A 7590-nucleotide genomic window follows, 5' to 3' on the forward strand; every position below is an offset into this window, starting at 1 on the left:
CTGCCACGTCACCTGCCACGTCACCTGCCACGTCACCTGCCACGTCACCTGCCACGTCACCTGCCACGTCACTTGCCACGTCACTTGCCACGTCACTTGCCACGTCACCTGCCACGTCACTTGCCACGTCACTTGCCACGTCACCTGCCACGTCACCTGCCACGTCACTTGCCACGTCACCTGCCACGTCACTTGCCACGTCACCTGCCACGTCACCTGCCACGTCACTTGCCACGTCACCTGCCACGTCACTTGCCACGTCACCTGCCACGTCACTTGCCACGTCACTTGCCACGTCACCTGCCACGTCACTTGCCACGTCACTTGCCACGTCACCTGCCACGTCACTTGCCACGTCACCTGCCACGTCACTTGCCACGTCACCTGCCACGTCACCTGCCACGTCACTTGCCACGTCACTTGCCACGTCACCTGCCACGTCACTTGCCACGTCACCTGCCACGTCACTTGCCACGTCACCTGCCACGTCACTTGCCACGTCACCTGCCACGTCACCTGCCACGTCACTTGCCACGTCACCTGCCACGTCACCTGCCACGTCACCTGCCACGTCACTTGCCACGTCACCTGCCACGTCACCTGCCACGTCACCTGCCACGTCACTTGCCACGTCACTTGCCACGTCACCTGCCACGTCACCTGCCACGTCACTTGCCACGTCACCTGCCACGTCACTTGCCACGTCACCTGCCACGTCACTTGCCACGTCACTTGCCACGTCACTTGCCACGTCACCTGCCACGTCACTTGCCACGTCACTTGCCACGTCACCTGCCACGTCACTTGCCACGTCACTTGCCACGTCACTTGCCACGTCACTTGCCACGTCACCTGCCACGTCACTTGCCACGTCACCTGCCACGTCACCTGCCACGTCACCTGCCACGTCACTTGCCACGTCACCTGCCACGTCACCTGCCACGTCACTTGCCACGTCACTTGCCACGTCACCTGCCACGTCACCTGCCACGTCACTTGCCACGTCACTTGCCACGTCACTTGCCACGTCACCTGCCACGTCACTTTTGTGTATTCTTTCACTGATGCTAACTGCTAGTGTTAATAAATGTTAATAATGAATGATCGTGAATGAATGATTCTTTTATTATTACATTATAGAAAAAAAAATAACCAACATATCATTTTTATTACATGAAATAAAGATGACATAGCAGGAAAACATTATAACCGTAATAACACATTAGCAAATTCTAGATGCAAAGCAGTGAGCAATGTAGTTAGGAAATGGCATCCAATTGCCATTCTAAGTCACCGGCCGGTGAAATAAAGTATGATGCAAACTTTTCACGAACAGTGGCACCATCGCAGGATCCCCTTGCAGCAGTCATATGTGCACTTTCCAAGTCATGCATAAGGGAATCCTCAAAACGGTACCCGTCACGTACCCGTACAAAATTGTGCAGCACGCAAGCTGCTTTGACAGCAGTAATTGCATTTTCAATGTTTAATGCGATAGGCGTATGTAACAAACGCCATTTATTGGCAAGAATTCCAAACGTGCACTCAACCATCCTTCTTGCCCTTGTCAGCCGGTAATTAAAGACTTTCTTGCGGGTTGTCAGATTTCTATTGGAGTAAGGCCTCATTAGGTGTTGCGACAATGCAAAAGCCTCATCTGCGACAAACACATAGGGTATTGGGGGTTCAGTTGTGCCAGGAAGAGGACAGTTCTCAGGAATATCTAGCTGATTAGATCGTAGCCTTTCACCAAATGAGGAATTTGCAAAAATACGCGAATCGCAGCTACTTCCGTAGGATCCTATATCGATATAGGTGAAGCAGTAGTTTGCATCGACAACAGCAAGAAGTACAAAAGAACAATATTTTTTGTAATTGTAGAACATACTTCCACTACCAACAGGCTTAACGACACGCACATGCTTCCCATCTATAGCTCCAAGGCAATTTGGGAAATTGCACCGACGCCAAAATATTTCTGCTATATCACGCCAATTATCTTGTGTAGGCCGTTTCATAACCATGCTGTTAAGCACATCCCATATGACTTGGCAGGTGTCACGGATAATGTAGCTGATCGTTGATCTGCCCAACATGAACTCATAATGTAGACTAACTAGGGAATGACCGGTTGCCAGGTATCTGAAAGACAAAAGACATAAACCATTTTATGTTCCTATTTATGTTTTGCAGTATCAATCTTACAAATCCGTTGGAAGGGTTTGCGTGACTGTTTTTCGCGCTACGTACGCAAATTGAATGAGGCCAGGAGTGGATCTGGAGGAAAGCGTATTGTCCCCTATGTTCACGCAGATGAACTAGAGTTTCTGCGGCCTTTCCTGGAGCTGAGAGAGTAAGATAAAATCTTACATAGTTGTAAAGTGATACTATACAATTCAAATAAGAAGGGGGTAACTGTTCTTTTATATGTTTATTGCAGAACACAATCAAGTTGGGCAGTTGCTGGTGAACGGCAGGGTGCAGCACAGGAGGGGGCAGCTTCTCAAGAAGTGGAAGGCTCGTTGCCCATTTCCCTGGATGATCCTTTGCTGCTGGAACAACAGCAAAGTGAAGAAGCGGACCGCAACCAGGGAGAGGCTTCCACTAGTCAGCAGCCGGCTCAGCCTATCCGACCCCGGCAACAACGAAGTCGACCAGCAAGGGGCAGTAACTCACAAAACCTAGAACGATTTTCGGAACTGGTTGATCGGATGAACCAGAAATTGGACGAGCTGCATTCGGAAGACCATAGTTTTGGAATCATGGTCGCCGAAATGCTAAAAAGAGTACCGCCGGAGAGGAAAAATGATGTAAAAAAAGCAGTGATGGATCTCATAGAAGCGAGCATTACAAATGATCCTATTCAATCCGCTTCCATGTTTGGACCACCACCACCATCCGGACCCTACTACACGTACTCAACCCCTCCACCACCCAGAACCCATCCCTACTATCCCCCTCACTTCCGTCCCTACTCCAATGAGTATGGACATGCCCTTAATCCTGCCCATCCACCTATACCCTATCCCTCTCCATCCCCACTGACATCAGCAACTTCAGCTAATGTTACACCAATGCCTTCCACCAGCTCCTCACCATATGAGCCAGTGTACCAAAACCTGTGAGATTTTAAAAATAAACATATGTTCTGTTTTGTTGTTATTTGGTTATATATTGTTCTAATTATTAAAGTTTTTTTCAAAAAAAAAGGATGTTGGTGTGATAAATTTTGCAATATTTCTTCAACAATATTTTTATTTGGAAGAATTACGTACCTAGGTGGATGCAACATCGCAGCAATGATGCAACTGTCCACTGCTGTTTCTTCACACAGAACTGAGTCAACATACATCGTCTATGTCTCTGTTCTGTCCTCTCCCCAAGATGGGAGGTGCTGTCTCTCAGCTGCTCTGATCCCCCACGCTCAATGTGGAGGGGTGGATAGCAGCTTGCTGAGAGGCTGCCACTGTCATCAGTCCAGCCAGCTGCTGGCGAATGAAGGATGATGCGCTGTCTCAACTAATCTTCGTGATATCTGCAGAAAGTGGACTTCTGTTCACTCTGCACTGAAAAGGGGCACAGGATTGCAAAATAATTGCACTCATATGACCCGTAGGAGAAGCCAAGACAAATGAGCTCAGGCTAGATTGTTGCACATATAATAACAATGTGATAATGGTAATGTGCATCAAAAAAATAGATAGTTTACCTGAGCGTAATAATCAATCTTTCAGTAGGTGAGAGGCTCCTCCTATATGAGGTGTTCTGTCGCTCCAGATGGTTGTAAACTAGACGAAGCAATTCATCAAAACTGTAAAATGGATAAAAAATGTAATTTGATATATTCTACATGAGAAATATCTGACATTTGTAGCTACACTATTACCGATGTAATAACATATGCAAATCTGATGCCTCTAGGACCCCTTTCACACTGGGCTGGTGCGGCCGTCGGCGGTAAAAGGCTGCTATTTTTAGCTGCGTTTTACCGTCGTTTTAGCGGTGGTCTGGGGGCACTTGCGGGGTGGTTTTAACACCCACTAGCGCCCGAAAAAGGGTAGTGCCGATGCAGAGGCGCTTTGCCAGCGGTTGTGCGGCCCTGTCCCATTGATTTTGATGGGTAGGAGTGGTTAGGAGTGGTGAATACACTGCTCCAAAGATGCGGCTAGCAGGACTTTTTTCACCTTCCAGCCAGCCAGCGCACCGCTTTAATGTGATACATGCAAGCTTGCCGATCACCCCAGTTGATGTTTAGCATAGGTAGATGACAAACAATTCTGCTGAATATCAATCTTCGCCATTTTATTCTCTACGTTAAATGCTACAAAATATATCTTTCAAAAAATAAAAAATAAATGGGACAAAATAGTCTATTAGCATATGTACTTGCCTTGCAATTGACATCCGGGTATAGTTGTAAAACTTGTCCTCAAAAACACGCAAATTTTCATAGATGGCCCAAAATTGGCCTCTACTGTCTCTACTTGCAATAATTGGATGGATCCAGTAGCGGCGTCGTCTTCTCATCCTCATCCTTCGCTTCCTCTCTTCCTCCTCTTCCATTAACACTGCCACACCAGCAGTTACTACAGCTCTCATCAAATAAGGCAATGACAACATTGTGGTGACAGGACAAGACACACGACAGGAAGCAGGAAGAAGCGACAGGAAACAACAATGATGTCACAAGAGCTGAGTAGCGCTGATTGGCCATAGGCAAAGTCGCCTGTGCTTGAGGCGACTTGTAAGTCGCGCTAAGTCGCGTCGAAGTCGCGTCGATAAGTCGCGCGCAAGTCGTGTCGCGGTAGTGTGAACGGGCACTAATTGTAACATAAATAGTAAATAATAAAAAAAAAAATATTGTAACATTAGTAATAATAATAGTAAACAGAAATAGTAATAATAATAAATCAGAGCGGAGAGGTCACGTGCTCCTCGGTCACTTTGTATCTGTTCCTCGCGGATATAAAATGTAACAATTCTCTCCGAACTGTCACTAAGTCCCGCCCCCCGTGTGTCATCTCTGGGCGGAGTCTGTCCATAGAAGGAGACAAGGGGGCGGGGCTCGGGGGCTATCACAGAGGGGTCGCTTTGGTATGAGCTGTGTGACGTCATCATACACGTGTATGGATCGGATGTTATTGATCGGTATCAGTGTTGGGGGCGTGGTCAGGGTGGAGATCTAATAATGTACGATAAGATGTCCGGTAGAGATCGGATCTCCGGTGTTCGGCGATCATTGTCCGGACAGGACGGTCGGCTGTCATTAGTCCCGCAGTAGATCCCATTGCAGCCCCCTCCCCCTGGCATTACCGCCCCCCATAGATCAGCACTCACCTCCTAGGAGAAGGGTGTACAGGAACTCCATGCTGCTGCCCCGGGAAGATCGATCTGTGGATGGAGTTTAATTTGTCATCCCGCCTTTGTTTCCACCAATAAACGCGTACAGATTTTCCCGCGGTTTCACAACACATCTTGTCACCTTGTGTGACATCCTCCTGTCACCTCCCCCATCACACCGCACCGACCATAAACACCATCTTTACCGGCTACATTTCATTTTTATCTGTCAGCCAGGATTACCAATTTCTTTTTAACCACTTCAGCCCCGGACCATTTTGCTGGCCAAAGATCAGAGCACTTTTTGAGATTCGGCACTGCGTCACATTAACTGACAATTACGCGGTCGTGCGACGTGACTGCCAAACAAAATTGACGTCCTTCTATCCCCACAAATAGAGATTTCTTTTGGTGGTATTTGATCACCTCTGCAGTTTTTATTTTTTGCACTATAAACAAAAAATAATGCGTTTTTTTTTTCAAAATTGTCGCTCTATTTTTTTACTTTTTGCTATAATAAATATCCCCAAAAAATATATAAAAAAACATTTTTTTTCCTCAGTTTAGGCCGATACGTATTCTTTTACATATTTTTGGTAAAAAAAAAAAAAAAAAAAATCTCAATAAGCGTTTGTTGATTGTTTTGTGCAAAAGTTATCGCGTCTACAAAAAAGGGGATTTATGGCATTTTTATTAATATTTTTTTTTTTTTACTAGTAATGGCGTCGATTAGAGATTTTTATCATGACTGCGACATTATGGCGGACACATCGGACGCTTTTGGTGCTATTTTGGGACCATTCAAATTTATACAGCGATCAGTGCGATTAAAAATGCCTATCCTGAATTCCCGGGTCTGTACACCCGCTGTGCCCATTATGAGGGGTTCCCCACTATCCCTGTGCCGAGTTCTTGGGTCTGTACACCCGCTGTGCCCATTATGAGGGGTTCCCACCATCCCTGTGCCGAGTTCCCGGGTCCGTACACCCGCTGTGCCCATGATGAGGGGTTCCCACCATCCCTGTGCCGAGTTCCCGGGTCCGTACACCCGCTGTGCCCATGATGAGGGGTTCCCACCATCCCTGTGCCGAGTTCCCGGGTCCGTACACCCGCTGTGCCCATGATGAGGGGTTCCCACCATCCCTGTGCCGAGTTCCCGGGTCCGTACACCCGCTGTGCCCATGATGAGGGGTTCCCACCATCCCTGTGCCGAGTTCCCGGGTCCGTACACCCGCTGTGCCCATGATGAGGGGTTCCCACCATCCCTGTGCCGAGTTCCCGGGTCTGTACACCCGATGTGCCCATTATGAGGGGTTCCCACCATCCCTGTGCCGAGTTCCCGGGTCTGTACACCCGCTGTGCCCATTATGAGGGGTTCCCACCATCCCTGTGCTGAGTTCCCGGGTCTATACACCCACTATGCCCATTATGAAGGGTTCCCACCATCCCTGTGCTGAGTTCCCGGGTCTGTACACCCGCTGTGCCCATTATGAGGGGTTCCCACCATCCCTGTGCTGTGCTGACTTCCTAGGTTTTCAATTTTAGGTTTGTTAACTTTTCGTAACAATTACGAATTTTAGTTATGAATTTGGATCCGAATTTCGTAAACTTTACCTTGCACTTTATGCTCACGGAGAGTACTTTTATCGTTTTTTTTTTTAGAGCACATTATTCATAGTAGCGCGAAGGCTTCTCTATCACAATGTTGGGTGGAAGTGACATTTGATGTCGCTTCTGTCATCCAATGGCATTGAGTCGCGTGGGGCCATCATTTAGTCAATCAAGACAGTGCCTCAGAGGGGAGAGTATCGGATCGTCTGCCACTACCGATGGCTCCGGCAAGTGGCAGAGACAACTGTAACGCAGCGGGTGGGCACCTCTCCCGCCACTGATAAACGCGATCTCGTGGTGATTACGCCGCAGAGACCACTTTTATCTTAAAGCGGACTGTCGCCGTTTCATAAAATACCGGGGTTATTATGGCAGCTATAACAACGGTATTCAACATCTAAGTACCAACGTATAATGATGGCGGCGGGCGGTCTGGAAGTGGTTAAAGTGCAAGAAAAGTAATTTTTTTTAACTTGTACCTACAGGTAAGCCTATAATACGGGTTATCTGTGGGTACAGTGAATATCTCCTAAAAGTGCGCCAATTAGGAGATATTCATACAAGATGCAGTTTGTGATGTCACCAGCGCATGCGCTCTGAAGGGAGCCTGTGAAGATGGAAGCGCCGGGGAGCCGTGAC

General features: G+C 47.7%; 1 long non-coding RNA gene across 1 annotated transcript; it reads right to left on the reverse strand.

Moving 5' to 3' along the window:
- Positions 1–1107: 1107 nt before the first annotated feature.
- Positions 1108–4135, reverse strand: LOC143981624 (uncharacterized). The gene is made up of 2 exons (XR_013274331.1): positions 3710–4135; positions 1108–2142 (listed from the first exon to the last, which is right to left on the reverse strand). It is a non-coding gene; the product is annotated as an uncharacterized LOC143981624 (long non-coding RNA).
- Positions 4136–7590: the final 3455 nt, after the last annotated feature.

The sequence above is a fragment of the Lithobates pipiens genome, unplaced genomic scaffold (genome assembly GCF_037356315.1).
Source record: "Lithobates pipiens isolate NorthernLeopardFrog02 unplaced genomic scaffold, aLitPip1_a1.2 Scaffold_16, whole genome shotgun sequence".
In the NCBI taxonomy this organism is placed as follows: Eukaryota; Metazoa; Chordata; class Amphibia; order Anura; family Ranidae; genus Lithobates; species Lithobates pipiens.